Here is a 25516-nt window from a genome sequence, read left to right as displayed (position 1 = left end):
ATTTCTAAATCATCTCTTAGGCGACACCTTCTTCCTAAGTCATCTTCCTTAATATATCATCAAGTACTCTCAGAATCAACCAGCCCCCACATGTTCCTTCCCGAACGGTGCAATGATTACTGTGCATTTGTCTGTCACATTTTTTCCCCTAAAAATACAAGTTCCTCTAATATATCTTTTCATGCTCTTCATGGAGGCAGGTGCCCCATCACACGCTGGCAGACATCATTATGTGAACTTCCGTTACAATTCGCATGGTGACTTTTTTACTTCGATAAGCATGTATATCACATTTAAAAAAATGTTCATCTTTTCCCCCCAATGGAGGGAAAAACACCTTTTTCTTTAAACAGTACACAGTGCACTTGACATTTAAATGTCAAGTACTACAAAGCCATATCAATGGCATTTTCTTGAAAACTTAGTCCCATGGTCTATATTAAAATGCTTTGATACATGCATTTTCAATGGGGGCAACTGTACCCCCAAGGGGCCAAAAATTTCCTCTTAGAAGGTGAAAAAAAAACTAACTCTTTTTATGTGTAAAGCACAGATATATACAGAGTACACAGCCAGATGTACAGTATATTTGTGGGACATAATTTCATTGGGCAGAGAGGATGGTGATTAGGAACATCCTGTCTAGAAAAGGTTCCCCCTTAAGGAGGTGATAACAACACCACCAGAAAATTAAAAACATTGTTTTGATGTCAAAACTGTAAGAAATTAATTATAAATGCTCTAAGTTCCAAAACAGTTACTTATTAGAGATCCTGGAACTCTCTAGACATGATTTTCTCTAAGATGCTTTCTCTTACTTGTAAGTGTTTGGTAATAGTTTCTCCTGGATGCCCCTAAGGGATGAATCCTTCCCTATCATTGCTATCATGCTACTTTATAAATGGCCATTGGACTTAATCCCCTCACTACACTGCTTACTTCAAGAGAAGAGAGAGACTGTCTTTCTTCATTCAGTGTTTATTTCCACTGTGAGAAAGGCATTGGGGTCGGCCCTGAAGGTACAGTGAAAAACCAGTCAAGGAAGAATGCTGGCCTCCTGGCACTTACAACCTAATTGTGACAAAGAAAGCCAGGCAGGAGGTAAATGCATGACACAATCTATAAACTACTAAGTGAAAGTTCTGAGGAGGAAATAAACAGGGTGGTAGGAAAGACAGTGGTCAAGAAATCTCGGAGGAGAGGATACCTAGCTGGGACCTGCGAGGTAAGTCAGTGATCCAACGGACAGAAGAGATTCCAAGCCTAACAGGCCAACAGAAAGACCCTGGGAGGGCAGGGCTGAGGAGGCCAGGAAGGAAGACCCGAGGGGCTGTGAGGCAATGGGGTGGGAAAGGTGGGGCGTGAGACTGGCAGGAAATGATACGGGAAAGTTGGGCCAACGGAAGCGAGTTCCTGCCCTGCTTTTTAAACCCTGGTAAGAGGTCTTGATTTACCTTACAGCAGTGGAAAGCCACAAGAGGTTTGCAGACAGAATCCAATTTAAGTGTTAAGAAGATCACTCTGGCTGTATGGGGACCGAAGATCAGGGGAGGCGATGGTGAAAGAAGGAGACAGTTGGGAAGGCTATTCTGATATTCATAATCCAGGTGAACAAGCTAGCGTGGCAGCGGCAGAGACGGAAAGATATGGACACAGACAAATAACCGAAGCTGAGGACGTGCACAGAGAGGAATGGAGGGTGGGTCGAGCTTGAACAAGTAAGTGGATGCGGTGACATCCGTCACAGTGGGATTTTACCTTGGTTTTATCCGTCCCTAGCACATTGCCTGACACCACAGCTAGAATTTACTACAAATTTCTTGAAAAAATGAAGCGTTACGCTATGCCAGTTTCATAGTATCTAGAGACAGGTATTATTTTCCTGCCTCTTCCCCCCCGTCTTAAAAAAGAGGAGGCTGAGGATCAAAAAATAATGTCTCTAAAGTCATACAACTGGCTGGCCAGGGTCACATCCAGTTTAAACTCAGGACTATAAAATGCTACCCTGGGCTCCTGGCCATAGCTGATCTTTCTTCCCCAGTGAAGTCAACCATTGAGGTATTATGGTAGGGCTGAGTCTCAGACAAAGGCTCCTGACATGGTGGTTTTTGTCCGATTCTGTAAGTGTTCTGGGCTTCTCCACCAGACTCTGAGCTCCTCCAAAGCAGCGACTCTTTCATATTTGAACCATCAGTGAAAGCTAACTGAACGAGTGTGATGGAACTCTCTTCAACCATTAGTGAGAGAGTTTACTTGGATGAATTCTTTAAATTCTTTTTTTAATGTTTATTTATTTTTGAGGAAGAGACACAGGATGAGCAGGGGAGGGACAGTGCAAGAGGGAGACACGGAATCTGAAGCAGCCTCCAGGCTCTGAGCTGTCAGCACAGAGCCCGACACGGGGCTTGAACTCATAACGGCGAGATCATGACTTGAGCCAAAGTCGGCCACGTAACCGACTGAGCCACCCAGGCGCCCCTTTATTGGATGAATTCTTAATTTCTCACTGGTATGAAGTCCTATTTTTCACTCAGTATGCCACTATTGTCGTCATCTTCTTGTGAATTCTTAATTCTGAAAGAGAGTAGATAGGGACACCCGGCTGGCTCAGTTGGTTAAGCGTCTGAATTCCGCTCAGGTCATGATCTCACGGTTCATGAGTTCCAGCCCCCAGGTGGGCTCTATGCTAACAACGTGGAGTCTGCTTAGGATTCATATTTTCTCTCTCTCTCTCTCTCTCTCTCTCTCTCTCTGCCCCTCCCTGAATCATACTCAAAATAAATAAACTTAAAGAAAAAAGTAAATAAAAGGGTCTGATTTTCTAAAGATCTGACAGTAGATTCTAAATGTAAACTTTAATTTCCCTGACTGATGCCATGATTCTGTTTGGTATTATTCTCACAGTGACCTAACACATAGCTGTTCTTATTCTGGGAAACTTCCATTATCTTTACATGAGGCACCTTCTGACAAGGAAATTCTGTTAAACTTGGCATCCTTAAGTGGTATCACCACAAGTGTGTGTATAAAGTGGTTGGGATTATTTGAAATATAGAATAGTAAGTAAACTAAGTATTGGCAGAAAAATCTCAACTTCCTCCTCCCTCCAACTATTAATTTAAATTCCTTACCAATTTACTAGAGAAATAAGTCGTTTACACACTTTGTATGAGTCTACCTCAAAAGCCAGAAGTAAGAAAATACTTTGAAATTGGAAAATTTGGTTGAGGTAGTGAAGTTAAGGTTGAATTTTACTACAAGTAAGAACACACAGTAAAGATAACAAGAACCAGAAGAAATACAAGGCAGGTATTTCACTGGAGCATTGGCTCTCAACCATGAGTGCAGATTAAAATCCCCTGAAAACTATAGAAGACTTATGAAAGAAACTGAAGAGGACAGAAAGAAATGGAAAAGCATTCCGCACTCATGGATGGGAAGAATAAACATTGTTAAAATGTCTATACCACCCAAAGCAATCTACACATTTAATGTAATTCCTATCAAAATACCACCAGCATTTTTCACAGAACTAGAACAAACAATTCTAAAATTTGTATGGAACCACAAAAGACCCCAAATACCCACAGAAAGTCTGAAAAAGAAAAACAAAACTGGAAGCATCACAATTCTAGATTTCAAGCTGTATTACAAAACTGTAGTCATCAAGACAGTCTGGTACTGGCACAAAAACAGACACATAGATCAATGGAACAGAATAGAAAACCCAGAAATGGACCCACAACTCTATGGTCAACTAATCTTCAACAAAGAAGGAAATAATATCCACTGGAAAAAAGTCTATTCAGCAAATAGTGTTGGGGAAACTGGATGACGACATGCAGAAGAATGAAACTGGACCACTTTCTTACGCCATACCCAAAAACAAATTCAAAATGGATGAAAGACCTAAATGTGAGACAGGAAACCATCCAAATCCTAGAGGAGAACACACGCAGTAACCTCTTTGACCTTGGCCGCAGCAACTTCTTACTAGACACGTCACCAGAGGCAAAGGAAACAAAAGCAAACATGAACTACTGGGACCTCATCGAGATAAAAACCTTCTGCACAGCAAAACAAACGATCAACAAAACCAAAAGGCAACCTAAAGAATGGGAAAAGACATTTGCAAACGACACAACTGATAAAGGGTTAGTATCCAAAATCTATAAAGAACTTATCACACTCAACACCCAAAAAAACAAATAACCCATTTAGGAAATGGGCAGAAGACATGAACTGATACTTTTCCAAAGAAGACATCCAGATGGTTGACAAACACATGAAAAGATGCTCAACATCGCTCACATCAGGGAAATACAAATCAAAACCATGATGAGATACCACCTCACAGCTGTCAGAATGGCTAAATTTAACAACACAAGAACCAACATGTGTTGGCAAGGATACAGAGAAAGGGGAACTCTCTTGCACCGTTGGTAGGAATGCAAACTGCTGCAGCCATTCCGGAGAAAAGTATGCAGGTTCCTCAAAGAACTAAAAATTGAACTACCCTATGATCCAGCAATTGCACTACTAGGTATTTATCCAAAGGATACAAACATACAGATTCAAGGGGATACATGCACCCCCAATGTTTATAGCAGCATTAGCCAAAATGTATACATGTATCAAACTATGTCTATTGCGCACTCTTTCTCTCCTATAGCCAAACCATGGAGAAAGCCCAAATGTCCATCGACTGATGAATGGATAAAGAAGATGTGGTATATATGTACAATGGAATATTACTCGGCCATCAAAAAGAATAAAATCATGCCATTTGCAACAATGTGGGTGGAGCTAGAATGTATTATGCTAAGTGAAATAAGTCAATCAGAGAAAGACAAATGCTATATGATTTCACTCATATGTGGCATATAAGAAACAAAACTGGGGTGCCTGGGTGGGGTAGTCAGTTAAGCGTCTGATTCTTGAATTGGCTCAGGCCATTGTCTCACAGTTCATGAGTTTGAGCTCCGTTAGTCTGTTTGGGATTCTCTCCCTCTCTCTCTCTGCCCCTCCCTTGCTCATTTTCTCTCTCTCTCTTTCTCTCTTAAAATAAACTTAAAAAAAAAAAGAAAGAGATGAATATATAGGGAGGGGGAAAAAGAGGAGAGAGGAAAACAAACCACAAGAGACTCTTAACAATAGAGAACAAACTAAGGGTTGATGGAGGGAGGTGGGTGGAGGGATAGGCTAGACAGGTGAAGTGTACTAAGGAGGGCACTTGTTGTGATGAGCACTAACTAAAATTTAAATTAAAAATGCCCTGCAGGGTGTGTTGAAACACAGAGGGTGGGCCCTTCCCGCCTACACTGACAGCCAAACTTCAAGACTTAGTAGATATAGGGTAGGGCCTAAAGAATTTACATTTATAACAACTTCCCAATGATGCCCATATTACTGATCTGGGGCCATCGCACTTTGAGGGACACTGTACTGGAGCAAATACTGAGAATCAACATCTACTAAACCAATGTTTTGCTTTGACATAAAGGGGAACATTGGCAGGAAAGTAAACATCAGTATTACAGAGCTGTTTGAACAAAAAGTCCATATACACATGCGAGACTCGTACAATGTCTATTTTTTCAAAAACAGTTTTTTAAATTTTTTTTTTTTTCAACGTTTATTTATTTTGGGGACAGAGAGAGACAGAGCATGAACGGGGGAGGGGCAGAGAGAGAGGGAGACACAGAATCGGAAACAGGCTCCAGGCTCTGAGCCATCAGCCCAGAGCCCGACGCGGGGCTCGAACTCACGGACCGCGAGATCGTGACCTGGCTGAAGTCGGACGCTTAACCGACTGCGCCACCCAGGCGCCCCTCAAAAACAGTTTTTAAATGTGGTCTATAATCAAGGAAGGAAGAAAAAAAAAAGAACGATTTCTTCTTTTTTTTTTTTGAGGTTACTTTTGTTTCACAACATGGGATATGATGGGTTTTTCCATGAAGTATGAATTTCTGTAGCACCAAGACCTGATTTTAACCCGAGTGGTGGAGAAAATAAATTTACCTGACAGTCTCTGATTGCTTCGTCTTGGCCCCCTCACCCAAGCCTGATGTCAGGAAGAAATACGACAACCTTCATCCACACTAAATCGTTTATACGTTGGTAGGGCTCCACCAGGAACGCTCATTAAGGAATGACCAGACTTCAAAAAAACACCCAGGGTGCTGTCGGTGGGACAGAGAAGCCTTTTAGTGAACAGAAAAATATAAAAATCATACTAGGTAGAGAGTACCTCTATTCGTATGGCCAATCTCGGTGACCTCCATCGTTGCAGAGGTCAGTGGGTAGAAGGCAGTTTTTCAATGTGGTCAATGGCTAGATTCTTCTTTTTTTTCCTTCTTCTTTTTTTAATGTGCTGCTGTGGTTCTGCTTATTTTTATTTATGCATATTCTGGCTTGTTCAGAAAGAGCGTAAGTTAATCAACTGAGTTAGGAACAATCCAGTAAGATAAATTCAATCCAGTAAGATAAATTTTATAGGGACTTCGTTTTTGTCCCCCCCCCCTCAAATTCATGTATTGAAATTCTAACTCCCAAGGTTGATGGTAATTAGGAAGCGGGGCCTGTGGGAGGTGATGAGGTCCTGAGGGCAGAGCCTCTGAATGAGGGTCATTATAAAAGAGACCCCAGAGAGCTATCTTGCCCTCTCTTGGCCACGTGACAGTACGACATGAAAATGGCTGTCTGCAACACAGAACAGACCATGCTGGTACCCTGAGCAAAGACTTCCAGCCTCCACAACTGTAAAAAATACATTTCTGTTGTTTATAAGCCTGAACTATGGGATTCTGTTAAGGTAGCCTTAATGGACTAGGACACAGGTTGGAATTGGAGCACTGGGAAAACAAAGACAGGGAGGCGCCTGGGTGGCTCATTCAGTTGAGCGTCTGACTTTGGCTCGGGTCATGATCTTGCAGTTTGTGGGTTCGAGCCCCGCGTCCGGCTCTGTGCCGACAGCTCGGAGCCTGGAGCCTGCTTCGGATTCTGGGTCTCCCTCTCTCTCTGCCCCTCCCCCACTTGTGCTCTGTCTGTCTCTCAAAAGTCAATAAAAATACTTAAAAAAATTTTTTTAAGAAAAAAAAAATTTAAAAAGGAAGATGGGGTTGGGGTGGGGGTGTTGGAATAAAGCCAACTGTGAAGTTGGACCACCTCTTTCAACTACCTTGGTGAAGTGACTTTATATAGCTCTTAAAACACTGAACTGAAAACCACAAGAGATTATGAGGAATACATAAAAGTGTAATCAATTGAGTCCTATCTACATGTAGACAATGATATGACCAGCATTATTTGATATACACATGCTTTCAAAGTTAAATGCAATGAAAATGCAGGTTTCACTAGTGTGTCTGTGTTTGTAGTGCTGATAATGAACTAGGTGGCCGCCAGGGCTTGGAGGAACAAAAATGTTTCTCCGACAGACAGAAAGAGCTAGGTCGCGGATGAATATGTGGGTATAGGGGGCACTGGGGTGGTACCTCCCTATTTGTGAAAAGCCTCCTCCCTCTTTGGTGGAAGAAAAGGAACAAGAAAATGGCCATTTTCTGCAGGGGGAGAAAGGTAGTTTAGTGGGAGAACACGGTTCTAAAGCCATTTTGTTTCTTAATCCACGCAGAATCACGCAAACTTCATATTGAACAAATTCTGTCACAATCCAGTTTAAAACAGTGCTAAATCGACATGACAGATTGGAGACAGCTGATGACAGAAACACGGTGCTTACGCCTGAAGGGTCTATGAACAAAAGTGGAAACAAAGCCAAGAACAGGTGGGAGCCTACCGGACTATCTGGTCCGGTAACGCCAGACCTGTTACGATGGTTCTAAACCTTTTCAGGAACTGCAACTGAAAATCTATTCGATGCAATCACCCAGATGGCTGCTTCTTGATTTCTGATGCCCCCATTAACCAGGTTGCTTTTCTCGCATCGAGTGGGCTGAGAAGCGAGGCGAAACTCAAGAACCACGGAGGAAATGCTTGAATGTTTCCAAGTCCTTTGCATCCCGCAAACCCCAGGTCTACAAGCATTTCCCCCCAGATCTAATCCAGGATACATAAAAATCTCTTCAAGCGAAGAGATCCTATCTTATGTAAGGTTGATATTACAAACTTTGCCACTGATTCCCTGATGATGGGAAATATGTTCCAAGAAATAGGTTGAAATACTAGTAGTGATTCTTTTTTTCCTTTATAAAAATGTACACTAGAGCATGAGAGTCATTCCTGCACTGTTTGCTTCCCCTTGCACTGAAATGCCTTTTTTTTTTTTTTAAGTTTATTTATGTTGAGAGAGAGGCGGGGGGAGAGAGAAGGGAAGGAACAGAGAGAGAGAGGGAGAGACAAAGAATTTCAAGCAGGTCTGGGGCGCCTGGGTGGCGCAGTCGGTTAAGCGTCCGACTTCAGCCAGGTCACGATCTCGCGGTCCGTGAGTTCGAGCCCCGCGTCGGGCTCTGGGCTGATGGCTCAGAGCCTGGAGCCTGTTTCCGATTCTGTGTCTCCCTCTCTCTCTGCCCCTCCCCCGTTCATGCTCTGTCTCTCTCTGTCCCAAAAATAAATAAACATTGAAAAAAAAAAAAATTTAAAAAAAAAAAAGAATTTCAAGCAGGTTTTGCACCGTCAGCGCCCGATGCGGGGCTCGAACTCACCAACTGTAGGATCATGACCTGAGCTGAAATCAAGAGTCGGACACTCATCTGACTGAGCCACCCAGGTGCCCCTGAGATGCCTTCTTAAGAGGAAGTAGGAAGGAGCACCCAAATCTTGGGGTTCCCTTACCACCTGGATTCTATCTTCAGCCGTTAGCCCCCGGTGAGCCACCTCTTCACATTATTTACCACATTCTGCACTTATTATTTCCCAATAATTAGAAGCACTGGTGTTTAGGTGATGAGATAAATATCTAGCAAGGAAATGAAAAAATCACTTTGGTAAAGAGACACTATTCACTCTGTTGGATGTGTTAATGGGCATAGGGCAGTAAGGAAGGGTTTCCTCTGTCAAATCTTGTGATTCGATTAACGATGGCTTTTTTTTTTTTTTTTTAATTTTTTTTTTTTTTCAACGTTTATTTATTTTTGGGACAGAGAGAGACAGAGCATGAACGGGGGAGGGGCAGAGAGAGAGGGAGACACAGAATCGGAAGCAGGCTCCAGGCTCTGAGCCATCAGCCCAGAGCCTGACGCGGGGCTCGAACTCACGGACTGCAAGATCGTGACCTGGCTGAAGTCGGATGCTTAACCGACTGCGCCACCCAGGCGCCCCTTTTTTTTTTTTTTTTTTTAAAGGACAGAGAGAAGGGAGCCTGGGTCACCCAGTGAGTTAAGCATCTGACTTTGGCTCAGGTCATGATCTCACAGTTCGTGGGTTCGAGCCCCGCACTGGGCTCTGTGCTGACACCTCAGAGCCTGGAGCCTGCTTCAGATTCTGTGTCTCCCTCTCTCTCTCTGTTCCTCCCCTGCTCAAGCTCACTCACTCTCTCTCTCTCTCAAAAATAAACATTAAAAAAAATGTTAAATAAAGGACAGAGAAATGTAGCATCTAGGTGTTTTGCAAACCATTCATTCCTTAAGACTGTTGGAACTGTGCCTGAATAGTACAGTTTTGGGCTTTACAGACATCTTAATTTGAGAATTGTATAGACCCAAGGAGCAGAGAAAACAAAAATTTTATGATGAACAGAAGTAGAGTCACTGTACCCAATGAAATGCTCTCCTGCCTTATGGCACCTGCCCTGTGCCTTCCATTCTGGAGGGCCTGGGCTCCTTTGTCAGCTCTGGGTCTGCACTCTGAACATTCTGCCTCATCCAGCTTCCTGTTCTAATCCCCGGCACTGAAGTTTGACATGCTGCCTTCCCCATCTGCACTCAAACCGACCTATGTCCCATCATGTCTAGGTAACAGCAACTCTAGAACATTCCCCAAGCCAGAGTACTCCGGGAGGCACCTCAAGACAAGTCCCTGGGGCTGGCATTCTCCTCAGCAGGCCCTGGTAGCTGGAGAAGGGACCTAGCAAAAGGATGACAGAATGTCAAATGCACCAAATAAGCACAGGGAGATTCTATCAAGTTCCCCATAGACTGGATCCAATCCCAGGTCTTCTCATTTACCAACCATGTGAACTTGGCAAATTTCTTGACTTCTCATTACTTCATGTCTTTAATGGTCAAATCGAGATAATAGTATCAACCGCACAGGGTCCTTGAGAAGATGAAAGTAGTGGATGTAAAATACTATGTAAGAACTTGCTCTTCTCATCAGACGCTCTTCCTCCTTGACTCTGTCTTAGCTAAAATAGTAAGGTAGCCTGATCATATCAATGTCTTCGTGACTTCCTGCAATGGAAGCCTTGTGCTCTCCTACTTCTTTTTGTTTTTTTTAACTGAAGGAGTTTGGTATCGCCTTTGTTTCTGGGATAGCATTTCCACACCACAGGACACCAACAATCGTAACCTACTTCACAGAAGGCAGATTCCTTCCACTTATAGGGGAGCAGAATATGCCACCCGAAAATATGCCACTTTGGCATAAGTATTCTTTTGAGTTGGAGACACCAGTGAGAGGAGATGCAGGAAGACACCTTCCCAGAGCCTCCCTTAAGAGACCATAAGTAAAAACTCTTGAAAGATGGGGACTGCCATACATCCCCTCTTCGTGGAAAGTTTACAGCCATGAGGGAGATGGAAAGTTGGTGCCAAGATAGACCCGCACAGATAAACCTCACTCCATTAGTTTCCCCCGTATATTTGCCTTCCCACAATCTGCCATACTAAAAAATGCCACGCTCTTTTACTTTGTCTCGTCACATCCCTGAAAATTTACTGTTCTTTTGTAAGATGCCACAGAACCCAAGTTCTAATGTCCCCCCTGAGTTGCTCTTCACTGAGCTATCTCCCACAGAAAGTGCGCTACACGTGTGGGGAAACTGTCTTTCTCTCATTAATCTTTTAGTCATTCTAATTTTACACAGCCCCAGCCACAGAACCTAGGAGAGTAGAAGAAAAATAATTTTTCTTCCCCTACACCACCTTTCCTGATAGTTTCAGCACTGGGCTCACTGAATTTCCTTTTTTCTTTTCTTTTTTTAAGTTTACTTATTTATTTTCAGAGAGAGAGAGAGAGAGAGAGAGAGAGAGAGGAGGAAGAATCCCAACCAGGCTCTGCATTGTTAGCACAGAGCCCAGCGTGGGGCTTGATCTCACAAACCATGAGATGCAGACCTGAGCCAAAACTAAGAGTCAGATGCTCAGCCAACTGAGCCACCCACGTGCCCCTGGGCTCACAGCATTTTCTTTACCCTGTCCCTTCTTCCTTGTCTCAATATCCACGGGGACAACTTTTGGGATTCTAGTTCCTAACTCTTCACTTCCAGTGGCTGCCATCTATAGTCTAACCTGACTTCAAAATTTTACATGTCATTATCCACTGTTGCTTCCTTCACTTCTGGTCATTGTCTGACAAAGACGTGTCTTTTCTCCCTCTCAACGTTCACCTTCCACCTGCAGCCTGGGTTCCACGTTATCCCTTCTCTAGGGCAGAGGCCCTCAGATTGTGGTCCCCAGGTCAACGGCATCAGCCCCACCTTGGATCTTGTTGGAAATGCCATTTCTTGGGCTCTACCAGGGACCTGCTGACCCAGGAACTCTGGGGCTGAAGCTGAGCAGTCTGTGTTTTCCTGCCCCCCCTCCCCCAGGGCTTCTGGCACAGGCCAACATTTGAGAACTACTATTGCAGGAACTTAGTAGGAAAGCAAGTATCCCCATAATCCACATTACACATTCTTTTCTTTGCTTCTACTTAATCATGTTCTACTTCACCATGTTAATCCTATATTCTTTTTTTTTTAAGTATTTATTTATTTCTGAGAGAGAGAGAGAAACAGACAGACAGACAGAACACGAGCAGGGGAGGGGCAGCGAGAGAGAGGGAGACAGAGAATCCAAAGCAGGTTCCAGGCTCCGAGCTGTCAGCACAGAGCCCAACGCGGGGCTGGAACTCACGAACCGTGAGAGCATGACCTGAGATGAAGTCAGACGCTTAACCGACTGAGCCACCCAGGTGCCCCAATCCTCTATTCTTTTTTTTTTTTTTAATTTTTTTTTTTTAACATTTATTTATTTTTGAGACAGAGAGAGACAGAGCATGAACAGCGGAGGGTCAGAGAGAGAGGGAGACACAGAATCTGAAACAGGCTCCAGGCTCTGAGCGGTCAGCACAGAGCCTGACGCGGGGCTCGAACTCACGGACCGCGAGATCATGACCTGAGCCGAAGTCGGCCGCTCAACCGACTGAGCCACCCAGGCGCCCCCCCCAATCCTCTATTCTTAAGGAAAAAAAGAAAAATCTGAATCTTGCTCCTCCTATCAAGTTTCATTAGGGGCACCTGGGTGGCTCAGTCAATTAAGCATCCGACTTTTTGATTTCAGCTCGGATCATGATCTCACGGTTTATGAGATCGAGCCCTGTGTCAGACTCTGCACTAACAGCATGGAGCCTGCTTAGGATTCTCTCTCTCTCTCTCTCTCTCTCTCCTGTGCTCACTTGTGTACATACTCTCTTTCCTTCTCTCAAAATAAATAAATAAAAAGTAAAAAATACTATTTTATTTCATTGACACCATTCTCTAAATAAGGAATATGATGTACTTTCTGTTCACACTTCCTTTTTTTAAGTTTGTGTATTCATTCATTCATTCATTTATTCATTTATTTTGAGAGAGAGAGAGAGAGGGGGGGGGAGAGAGAGAGAGAGCATGCACATGTAAGCAGGGAAGGGGCAAAGAGAGAGGGAGACAGAGAATCCCAAGCAGGCTCTGCAATGCCAGTGCAGAGCCCAGTGAGGGTCTTGATCCCATGATGTGTGAGATCATGACCTGAGCCAAAATCAACAGCCAGACACTTAACTGGCTGAGCCACCCAGGTGCCCCATTCATGCTTTCTCTTGAAAACACTCCAAGACTCCTTAGGCAGGACTCCCATCCGTGTGATGTTCTATTAAAGCTATTCTTTCCAAGGCCAGTGATGCCTTACTTTCCAAACTTTAAAGTTCTCCTCCTGGATCCCTCTGCCAAACACTTCCTTGGTCTTCAAAGTCCTATCCTAATATTCTAAAAGAGCCAGATCCCAGTTTTCCTGCTCTGGGACCATCCTTTCTCAGCCTCCTTTGGCAGTTCTCTTCCTTCTATCCTCAGACAAGTGCTCCCCAGCATTCTCTAGTTAGCTTCATTCAAGTTATGGATTCAATGATCACCTCTAGACAATAACTCCAAATTCTTCTTCATAACCGAACCTTCCTTCTAAGCTGCGTTCCTCGCAGCCTTCTAGATGCTTCCAGGTTCATAGTCCAAGGCACTCCAAACTTAACACATCCCAATGTCAAGTTACTGTCTCTGGCCCAAACCAAATACTAATTTCAATTCCCCACTTTTGAGTAACTACATCATCTCCAGATAAAGTGTAGCATGTCCCAAAATAATTTTCCAGAAAGTAATACATGATTTAGAAATTCTTTTTTCTTTTTTTTTTTCTTTTTTTAAATTTTTTTTTTCAACGTTTATTTATTTTTGGGACAGAGAGAGACAGAGCATGAACAGGGGAGGGGCAGAGAGAGAGGGAGACACAGAATCGGAAACAGGCTCCAGGCTCTGAGCCATCAACCCAGAGCCTGATGCGGGGCTCGAACTCGCGGACCGCGAGATCGTGACCTGGCTGAAGTCGGACGCTTAACCGACCGCGCCACCCAGGCGCCCCTAGAAATTCTTTTTTTTTTTAAAGGGTGTCCATGGACAACTAAGTTTGAGAAGTGGGACAACACCATCTTTTAGGAGATTCACAGTACATGTTAGCACATTAGAAGCTCTGAGAAATCCTGCACAGAGAAAACGAAACATGCCATTGCAAAATGATTTGGCCAAGGTCTTAATTTCTTCGGTAATACGAACCAGTGTCACTCAGCACATCTACTGATACTTATCAGGATGTGACCTTTATCAACCATCTCACCTCTGCCTCTTACATCTGATTATTCGCCCAGCCTGGGTGACTTTTCCTTGTGGAGCCTTTATTTCCAGTCCTACGGTCACTTCTCCACTTCAGGACCTGCTACTTCTGGTCCAACTATGCAACTCACCAGCTCACTTCCTTTCTCCTTAAACTTTGAATCCAGTGTGCTTAGTTTGAGACCAGATTACTTCACTAAAAGTACAGCTCAGGACATTTCACTCCCCGATTTAAAAATCTCCACAAAACTAAAGAACAAGCATCCTCATATAGAAAGTAACATTCAAAGTTTTTTCTAACCCAGATCAACCCCTGCTTGCCATCCCTCGCCCTGCCTCCATCCTTCTGTACCCTCTTGCTTTATCGATTCTAAAATAGACCCTTGACCCTCACCTGTCCTCAGATCCATGCTCTGGCTCATGCTACTCTCTTGCTTCATCGTGAAAAACCCTCCAATGATATCACAGCTTCTCAGGGCCCCTGGGTGGCTAGTCGGTAAAGTGTCCAATTCTTGATTTTGGCTCAGGTCGTGATCTCATGGTTCATGGGATCAGGCCCTGTGTTGGGCTCTGCACTGATAGCACAGAGCCTGCTTGGGATTCTCTCTTTCCCACTCTCTCTTTGCCCCTCCCCCATACACACACTCTCTCTTTCTCAAAATAAATAAACTTTAAAAAAACAATCACAGCTTCTCAAAGATCATCTATCCTCCACAGCTCAGCTACAATCCCACCACTTCTAGGAAACTTCCTGGTGTTCCAGTCATAAACTGTCACCACTCCTTTTTTTTTTTAAGTTTATTTATTTTGAGAGAGAGTGAGCACAATCAAGGGAGGGGCAGAGGGGAGGGGGGGAAGGAAGGGAGGGAGGGAGGGAGAGAGAGATAATCCAAAGCAGACTCTTCACTGTTAGCACACAGCCTGACATGGGACTTGAACTCATGAACCGTGAGATCATGACCTGAGCTAAAATCAAGAGTCGAGTGTTGCTTCGGCAGCACATATACTAAAATCAGGAGTCGGATAGTCAAATGACTGAGCCACCCAGGCGTCCCTGTCACTGCTCCTTTTGAAATCCCACAGCACTGTGCTCATAGCACTCGTTCTGTGTGGTCTTCTGTCTTCAGAATGAGGCATGGAAATGACATAAACTGCCTCCCATACACATCTACCTCCCCAGATGTACCTAACACAGTATCTTGCCCAGAAAGCTCTAGAAATAAGCCGGATAACGAATGAAAACCAAATTACATTGACCTGTACAGAGAAAAAGAAACCAGTGTTCTTAAATTCAGACCCCATGACATTGGAAACTCCTTTACCAAAATGTGGTCAGTACATGCGTGATGGAAAAGAAAACTCTATGTTCTTCCTTAAAGTGCAAGCCTCTTTTAAATACTAAGCACTAGAATTTTGTTAAATTGAGGCTCTGTTGGTAGCTATAAACATCACAGTTCAAGATACACTATCAGACATAGTAATTTGTACCAGTGCCCAAGGGCCAGCTGCTAGACAAGGTCCCCTCCTGATTCTGAGAAGAATCAGAGTGTTCAATTTCCCAATAAGACTTCCATCCTGAACTGAAAAATAACCGAACCACATTAATATATTAGTTATTGCCCAAAAACACCATGGGCAGAAGCAACGTATAAGCATGATTTCTACTACCGTCCTCGCCACGTGAGATACTTCTGAGAAGGAAAGACTGAATCGAATTCAATCGGTTACATAACAAGTGAGCCACAAATACTTTGGTAAAAAAACACAAAACCAAAAACTTGGAAATGCTGGTTGATCTTTCCAAAACAAAACAAAGGGTAAATGCAGTCAAAGTTGGTAGAACCACTGGGCAAAAGTGGAACCAAGTCTGCTCTTTCTATTTGTTTCTCCTGATTTCACCATCTAGCCTTTGCTCCCTTGGTTAACAATTCCAAATGCCATGTTACTAATTTCACTAATATTTCAGCCAGGGTATTTCTCGTTTTACTGTCTTATGTATATCTCCTTTTTTTAAAAATAATTTTTTAATGTTTATTTTTGAGGGAGAGAGAGAGAATCAGAGTGCGGGCAGGGGAGAGGCAGAGACGGGGGGGAGACACAGAATCCGAAGCAGGCTCCAGGCTCTGAGCTGTCAGCAAAGAGCCCGACGCGGGGTTTGAACCCATGAACCGCGAGATCATGACCTGAGCCGAAGTCAGACGCTTAACTGACTGAGCCCCCCAGGCGCCATGGGAAATGTACTTTCTGACATGTCTGGGGGCTGGAAGTCCAAGATCAAGGTGTCGGCAAGCCTGCTTTCTTCTGAAGCCTCTCTCCTTGGCCTGCAGAAGGCCACCTTCTCCCTGTGTCCTCACGTGGTTGCCTCTCAGCCTTGGAGCATCTCGTGGCCTCATCTCCTTTTTTATAAGGATGCTGGTCATACTGGATTACAGCCCATTCTAAGGACCTCATTTTAATATAATTATTTCTTTTAAAGGCTCTATCTCCAAATACTGTCACATTCTGAGGTACATTTTGAGGTCAGGGCATCGACATATGAATTTGGTTGGGGGGAGGGGTACACAATTCAGCCCATAACACAGGCTACAGGCGTATGAGGCTCTAAGAGATAAATAGTAGTTATTCTCTCTTAGCTCTGTCCATTCTATGAAAGATGCGTGAGCAAAATGTTTTAAGTAATTTAGCTGCTAGGCAATCTAAAATGTTTTCCTCTTAAATCATATTTTGGAGTAAAGGTAAAATTCATATAGGTTTTTAAAATAAACATATTTCACAAGAGTACCCTTTTGTGGGCCCGTCCCATCTGTGTGTCTGACTCGCCGTGTGCACATCCCAAGGACAGGTTTGAGGAGCCACAGGATAAAGGATTCGGGATCATCAAGGGTACTTGGAGGGAGAAATGCAAAGCAACCATTTTCCAGGGGCTGGGCTAAGAGAGTGCATATATGAGCAGAACTGCTCATGTTAGTTCCCTGCACCCAGGTGGGGAGCAGAATGCCATCTTCTATACTGGGTCATCCAGAGAGGATACAAAGGATCTGCATTCCTTCGAGAACAACATTCGCTCAAATGAGTGGATGCCCTTCAAAGCTGCCTTGAGGTAGTTAACTGGGTCACTACTTCCCTTTAGATGTTCAGGAAACAGTATGAAATAAAATGACAACAAACAGAGGCGCCTGGGTGGCTCAGTCAGTCGGGCATCCGAGCTCGATTTCAGCTCAGGTCATCATCTCATGGGTCGTGAGTTCAAGCCCCACGTCGGGCTCTGCACCGACAGTGTGGAGCCTGCTTGGGTTCTCTCTCACTTTCTCTGCCCCTCCCTTGCTTACACGTTATCTCACTCTCTCTCAAAATAAATAAACTTTATATAAAACAATAACAAACAGCAACAGAAACCAAATAGAGAAGCACAAAGTGCTAGTAAAGTGTCCTGGGTGCTCCCCACTGCCCTGCACATGAGTCCCCTGTTTGTCCGGAGCCTCAGGGGTCCCCTGGTCAACCTGACAGTGAGCCTCGGGGACTCTGGGTGAACCGCTGACGGCCACCACCACCGCCACTGTGCTTCTCACCTAGAAGTAGCTTCTTCCATTAGGACACCGGGATGTTTGCTAACTTGCCAACCATTGCACAGACTCATTGATTCCCTCTAAATTTAGCACCTGTTATGACTCAGGCACTCCGTAGGGGACACAAACATAAACAAAACCTATTTCATACCCTTATGGATGGTACAACTGGGTTAAATGAATGCTGAAGTGAAATAAAAATGGGGAGAAAAAGAACTTTGATTTGCTGAGCCCCTAAGTTACAGGATACATACTTCAGGACTTTAAGAGAAGTATTATCACCTTCACTTATACACAGGGAACCGGGCCTCTGCTTACTCTACTGGAGCTAAGGGGAGCCAAGTTCAAATCAGGAGTGTCCACTACGAAGGGCAAGCCCTTTCCGCTACCTCACATTGTATGCCCGCCTTCTTCAGAGGACGAGTTCCCCAATCATGGAATGTTCTAGAAGGAATTACAAGGAGGGAGACTAGCTTGAAAGTACTTAGAAAATAAAATCAGAATCACCAGAGCCAGAAACTGTTGATGCAAAACCAACCTCATTAGGCAAGCCTTATTCTCCGTTTTGGATGGTTATTAAATTAATGGATCAAAGAATGAGGTAAACATAGTATGTTTGGACTACTGGTTGCCTGACTGGTTTTCCTGCTTCCACGCTTGTTCCTGATCCCATAGCCTTTCCCCACAAAACAGCCACTGCTTTGCTTTCCTCTTTCTTTCCTTCTTCCTTTTCTTTCAGTGCTCTTAAAATTTAAGATTTAAACAAATGACATCACTCTCTTGCTCAAAACCTTCTACTGGACCCCCCAATACTCACAAGGAAGTCCAAAGGCCTCCCCATGGCCTACTGGGTGCCCGCCTGATCTTTGGCTGACCTGGCAGCCTTTTGCCACACCCAGACACGGTCTCTGGGTCGTTCTCAGGATGTGCTCAGAACCTTTTCCGTTGTTATTCCCACTGCCCAGAATACTCTAGCCTCCAGATATCGGCAAGCACACGCCTTCACTTCATTCAGGTCTCTGTTCAAACATCACCTCTTCTGAGAAGCTATTTCTGCTCACTTTCCAACTCCTCATCCTCTTGCCTTTCTTAATTTGGGATTTCAGCACTTACTATGACATCAAGGTACGTATGTACATCCGGGTATGCTCTGCTGCCCCCAAAAAGACCACAATCTCCCTGACGGCAAGGATTTTGTTTACTTCTGTTCCCTGTGGCTGGGACATGGCTTGGGGCACGCAATGAATGAATGAATGAACAGTGAATCTAGATTTCATCCAAGTATCAGTAAGATCTCTTACCTTTGTAATGACAGAATAATGAAGTTGATTTATAAACATAAAACCAAAACTTCAAATATCCTAATTCATGGTGTGTGTGATCATCTGAGGAGACATTTGCAGTCTGATTTTGAAGGCTGTAATGAGAGGTAGGGGGGTTAAGCCCCTGAGGAAAACAGTACAGAGTAAAGGGAGTTAGGGAAGGGGATCAGGTATTCTGGAAGGGATACACAATACGCTACTCTAAAACAGGCTTCGCGTGGTTGGAACTGGAGGGTATTATGCTAAGTGAAATAAGTCAGGCAGAGAAAGACACATACCATATGTTTTTACTCACATGTGGATCCTGAGAAACTTAACAGAAGACCTTGGGGGAGGGGAAGGGGGGGGAAGTTACACAGAGGGAGGGAGGCAAACCATAAGAGACTCTTAAAAAACTGGGAATACGCCGAGGGTTGATGGGGGATGGGAAGGAGGGGAAAGTGGGTGATGGGCATCGAGGAGGGCACCTGTTGGGATGACCACTGGGTGTTGTATGAAAACCAACTTGACAATAAACTATATTATAAATAAATAAATAAATAAATAAATAAATAAATAAATAAATAAAACAGGCTTTGGCATAAAGATTATTCTGAGCTGAAGGCAACTGCGCGTCAAGAGACACAGCAAGACTTTTCTGCCTTCTCCTTACCGGCTGAAAACAAGGGCATCGATTTCCCTTGTGAATGAAAGGTTGTCTCCCTCCTCAGAACCAGCAACAGGACAGCAACTCTTTTTTGTGTTTTTTTTTTGAATAATGAAGCACAAAAGTCTTTATCTGTTGATAGGTCTATAGTGAGAAAAGTCTTTGCACACAATTGTTGGGGGAATCCAACCTGTTTTCCAGTTGTTTATATAATCACATGCCCATGGGGGCTTATTATTATCCCCACAGAATAACAAGCACAGAAGGTTGTCTATACATGAAATATTGTGACAATTTTTCTGAAGTTTACCTCAAGTTGTCTAGTTTAGGGGAACAAACAAGGACAGCAACTCCTATCACCAGATATGGAAGAAAGCCAGTTTCAAGATGGGCCCGTACAAGCAAACCTTGCTAAAATAACCCTTTTCTTCCACTGGTTCCCCTATTTCCTAGTCACTTCCCCATAATTACCATCTCTTGAAAGCCAAACCTTCTTTCCTCCGTTAAAAAACGGCATATAATTCCCTCAGTCTAACAACCACTTTGAGTTCCATTTCTTCTCCGTAAACTCCTGTGAACATAAAAATATGAATGACACTTGGGGTGCCTGGGTGGCTCAGTTGGTTAAGTGTCTAACTCTTGATTTTGGCTCAGGTCATGATCTCACGGTGTGTGGATCTGAGCCCCACATCAGGCTCTGTGCTGGCAGTGCAGAGCCTGCTTGGGATTTTCTCTCTCTCTCTGTCTCTGCCCCTCCTGTGCCAAGTAAATGAAATAAACTTTAGGAAAAAAAATGAATAACACTATATGCCTTTTCCCCTGTTAATCTGTCTTTTGCTGGTTTTATTCACGGATTCGGCAGAATTCACCTAAAAGTGTAGAGGACAAGTTTTTCCTCCCAACGACCTTCACCTCCCCGCTAATCCACACGCCTTCCTTGTCCCTTCCATTTAGTGCGTGGCCAGATCACAACTAAAGGATTTAATTCAATGTGAGTCCTACTTTGTAAGACTTACATTTATAGCACATTCAGACAGGAGGGATTGGTAAAGTGGCATAAACACATGTCAAATGAGGACTCAAGGATTTTTAGCCTGGAAAAGAAAGTGTCTAAAGGAGGAAGAGGTGATTATATACTCCGCAAGACCCAGAGGGGATGGCACTCAGATCAAAGAGTTGACGCGAAAGCAAGGCAGGCTTTCGCCATACATAAATCAGCGTGCTCTAAAAGACCTGTTGGCAGAAGATGCTGGCTGCCAGCCAAGAGGAGGCGAGATGGCCTCTGGAGGGATGTGGTGCAGGAGAGCAGATGGATAGCTGGCCTGGATGGCCACTGCTGGGACACGGTGTACATATAAGCCGTGCATCGGAGGTCTGGGACTTCGTGGTCTCAGCTACTGCCTGCTAGCTGGGGGCCTCTGACTGCCAGTTGACCAATCTGGGCATCTGAGCCCGCATCATGGAGGTCAGGTAAATGAAATCAGTGGTTGGCAAACTCAGTTCCTTGGAGCCCAAGGTTCAGAGGCAATGGCTCAGGGATGCTACAGTGGCGGCTGGAGAGGGAATCCAACTGGGCCAGGCTCTAAGTCCCCTTCTCCGAGACTACCAATAGAGCCCCGTAATCTGGTTCACCAGCTGAGGTTCGACAGAACATTTCATATGCCAGGAAAAAAAAAAATAGTCTTCTACTATTAAGAAGAGTTTAATTAGGCGCATGTGGGTGGCTCAGTCAGTTGGGCATCTGACTCTTGATTTCCATTCAGGGCTCAGGTCATGATCTCAGAGTTCGTGGGATCAATCTTGACCACCACCCTCTGCTGTTGGGCTCCAGGCTGAGTGTGGAGCCTGCTTGGAAAGAATTCTCTCTCCCTCTCCCTCTGCCCACCCCCCACTTGCATTTCCCCCCCTCTCTCAAAATAAATAATTTTTTTTTTTTAAAACCACAGGCATAGATCTGGGCTCCTTTTACATGACATTCGATTCTTTGATATCATTTATCAGCTAGCATATTTCAAAGAATATGGAATCTAGATACTCAAACTTTGAAAATGGAACTTAAAATAATTAAGTAGGTATTCACTCAACCATTGAATCCAACTATATTGATGGAAAAGTCACTTTTAATAAATTTCCACTTTATTTCAATGCTAATTTCTTTGACTACATAAACTCTTAAAAAATTTTTTTAATGTTTGTTTTTGAGAGAGAGAGACAGAGACAGAGCACAAGCGGGGAAGGGGCAGAGAAAGAAGGAGACACAGGATCTGAAGCAGGCTCCAGGCTCTGAGTCGTTAGCACAGAACCCCACACAGGGCTCCAACCAACAAACTATGAGATCATGACCTGAGTTGAAGTCGGACACTTAACTGACTGAGCCACCCAGGTGCCCCATCTTTTAAAAATCTAATAACAAATAATTTTCCAGGACTTTAGAGTTTTCAGGCAACTACCAAAGGTGCCTGTGATACTGCGATTTATAATTAGAAATCTGTATTTGGTTTTCCTCCCAGTTTCTGGCACAGAGCACCTAAAACCCTTGGAACTTCCCAAGTGTTGACAGCAGTAAAGGTGTCTTTGTTATGTTAATGAAGTGACTTTTGGAAAGCCCCTAGGTAACCTGAGGTTGGGGGCTGCTTGCCAGGGTAACCAACCCAGTGATTAGAATTGGACTTTTCAGTCCCACCCCTGATCTCTAGGATGGGGAAGGGGCCTCAAGGTGGAGTCAACCACCAATGGCCAGTGATTTAATCAACCACGTCTGTATAACGAAGCCCCATAAAAACCCAAAAAGGGCATCATTCGATAGCTTCTAGCTTGGTGAACACACAGAGACTGGGGGGCAGTGGTGCGCCCAGAGAGCAGGGAAGCTCCAGGCCCCTTTTCCTCATCCCTTGATCTACAGATCCCTTCCATCTGGCTATTCCTGAGTTCTATCCTTCTATAATAAACTAGTAATTTAATATGAAAACTTTTCCTGAGTTCTAGGAGCTGCTCCAGCAAATGAATCAAACCCAAGGAAAGGTTCATAAGAGTCCCCTCCAATCTATAGCTAGTCGGTCAGAAGCACAGGTGACAAACTAAACTTGGAATTGGTATCTGATGCACAGGGTGGGTGTACATTTTTGTGGGATTAAGCCCTTAACCTGTGGGATCTCACACTATCTTCAGGTAGATACTGTCAAAATTAACCTCACATTTTACAAGTGACGGATTTAAACCTTTTTCTGGCCAACTCTAAGGACCAGAGAAGATGGTCAAAGCTGTGGCAGATACTCTAGACCCTTGCTAATCACACTTTCTTCCTAGAGAATCATTATCCCCCTGCCACTGTGTGGAGGTCAGCCACTCAAGGGACATTGGGATTGTGACATACATAAGCAACTCTATGCTGTGGTGGACCAATGAGAGGTCTAGCCTAGTTTGATACAGCAGGTAGTATCACTTGTCCCGATACAAACGTTTACTTAAAATTTGGTCACTCACAACGTTATTCAAGTGTCATGGGCATACAAACATATATGAATTGACCGATGTCCCTCTTTCCAAACTCTTACTCAGATTTCATGAAACTTTCTCTGAATTTTGCATCTATCTCGTGGACATCAGTAGAGACAGAGAGTCATCTAGCTCCTTTCCAGAGGAAACTATCATCCAGGTTGTTGGAAACCATACTTTTTGAACCCTTGAGTTTACAACAGCGTCCAGTGTTTACAACTTTGAGGTCACATCTCCCAGAAATAAATGGTAAGTCTCATTTAAATTTAAATGTACATTTAAATAGTTCAAGTCATTTTTATCAAGTGACTTCTATAAACTCCCCAAAATAAGATTGATTGAGATTATTCAGGCTGATGCATCTTTAGCAAACTGTGCAGTTGTTCGAAATAAAGTAAGAACGTGCTCTCTGCACCGAGAGAGACTGTGTGAGGGGTCAAACATAAGGTGACTCACTCCTTTCTGAGGAATGTTGTTTTGGGAAGAGGCCCATCTTCTGTTCAGGCACATGTGGTAATCTTTGGAAAATTTATTTTTCTGAGCATTTATTTTTACATATTCTCTTTCTAAGTGCATATGGAAAAAATAAACATGATTTATTTTTGTTCGGTTGTATAAGCTCATTTGCTTTTGGCACCCACATGGAATGGTAACCTAGTAACATTTTGTACGTCTAAGAACCTCTGATTATTTTTTCAGGTGTTTTTGTGTTTAAAAAATACCAAATATGCTTTGCAAGCAACAGTGCTTCTGATTATAAAGCCACGCATGCCAAGGAGAATTAATCCACACGTGTATGTGGTCTAAGCAGAACTTTCAAGGATTTTTACCTACAAGTCCTTTTTAAATTTTTACTTACTGATAGTGGGCAGGGAGGAGAAATGTGGCAACGATTAATAGAAAGGAAATAGCACTGTTTTGATTGGGTGATGAGTTTTATTCGTTGTTGTTGGTCTCTGCTTTGTTCACAATAAATTATTCCAGAAGGTTCAAATGCATACTCTGCTGCCCAAATTCCTAGTTTAGCGAAATATACTTGAAACGGTTTCTAAGATTTTGTTCAAATTTGAAATTAAACAGACGTTTCTGAACTTCTCCACCAAAGAGGGGAAAACTTTTATTGGTCGACTACTGATGAACATAAAATTCAGCTCATTCACTATTTATGTTTTACTCAGTTATTGCACCCAGCTTAAGAATTTTCGGGGTAGGAGCCCCTGAGGCTCAATCGGTTAAGTGTCTGACTTCAGCTCAGGTCATGATCTCGAGGTTTGTGAGTTCAAGCCCTGCGTCGGACTCTGAGCCTGGACCCTGCTTTGGATTCCGTGCCTCCCTCTCTCTCTCTCTGCCCCTGCCCTGCTCTCACTCCATCTGTCCCCCCCCCACCCACCCAAAGAAAACACTTTTTAAAAAATTTTTTTAAAGAATTTTCAGGGTAATACCCACCTCTTCTCACTTACAACAGACTTCATTGAAGGTACAATATTCATTTTTATTCTGATCACCTTTTTCAAAAATTAACCTTATGAATCCTCTAAAAATTATCTCAAAACACTCCCTAGATGTTTATAGTGCTTAAAAAGGCATCCTGCTCCTAAGGCCTGATCTACATGACAACTGCTTACGTTCTGGGTTCCCTGGGTTCTCAGAAGACGACTAGAATTTGTCAGGCTCTAAGAAGATCTAAACGATTTCGATGTGTGTCTGTCTATGCATGCCTGAGCCCACACAAACTAACTTCCAGGATAGCTAACTCTTGGAAATTTGGGTGGAAAGCAGTCAAAGGTGTGCTTGGTGGCTACTTCATAGCTTCATTTCTGTCAAAGACTGAGGTAAAGGGGTGGTGATTGGGAAGGGCTGAGCAAAGTTGATCCTACCTTCACAGAAAAGTTATCATTTGCATGTGTGCTATCCGGTCAAATCGGGTTTTGGTGATGAAATGTTGTGGTGGATTATCTATTGCCAAGCTCGGCACTATCGTCCCTGACCCCAGCCAACCCTCTCCCATGCATCAGAGGGCATGGCTACCTAGCACTCAGATTTACAGAATTTCTGCCGGCTGGGACCCAGGTTGGATTCCCCCAGTGAGAGGCACTTGTATGAGACACATGGATGGCGGAGAGGAGCCATGCTGCCAGACCACCAACAGACAAGAGGTTTTTCCAGTTCCAGAGGCCAGTGGTTTTTAAAGTATGCTTCAAGAACCTCCAGAGGTCTCCAAGACTCTCTCTCTCTTTTACTGTTTATTTATTTTTGAGAGAGAGGGCGCAAGTCGGGTAGGGCAGAGAGAGAGGGAGGCAGAGGATGTGAAGTGGCCTCAGCACTGACTGTCAGTGCAGATCCCGATGCAGGGCTAGAACCCATGAACCATGAGATCATGATCTGAGCCAAAGTCAAGAGTCAGACACTTAACTGACTAAGCCAATCAGGCGCCCCTGCCTTTTACACTTCTATGATTGTCGAGTAGAATTTTCCC

At 43.8% G+C, this 25516-nt stretch overlaps 1 protein-coding gene and 1 long non-coding RNA gene across 10 annotated transcripts in view; one reads left to right on the top strand and one right to left on the bottom strand.

Moving 5' to 3' along the window:
• Positions 1-25516, bottom strand: part of CACNB2 (calcium voltage-gated channel auxiliary subunit beta 2) — a 390684-nt gene that overhangs the window by 77903 nt on the left and 287265 nt on the right. The gene's annotated exons all lie outside the window — the stretch shown is intronic.
• Positions 5424-5974, top strand: LOC123589991. Its single transcript, XR_006708551.1, has 2 exons — positions 5424-5606; positions 5843-5974. It is a non-coding gene; the product is annotated as an uncharacterized LOC123589991 (long non-coding RNA).

This window comes from Leopardus geoffroyi, chromosome B4 (genome assembly GCF_018350155.1).
Source record: "Leopardus geoffroyi isolate Oge1 chromosome B4, O.geoffroyi_Oge1_pat1.0, whole genome shotgun sequence".
NCBI classification, from domain to species: domain Eukaryota; kingdom Metazoa; phylum Chordata; class Mammalia; order Carnivora; family Felidae; genus Leopardus; species Leopardus geoffroyi.
Note: the sequence above shows the minus strand (reverse complement) of the source record. Positions and strands in the feature narration are given on the sequence as shown.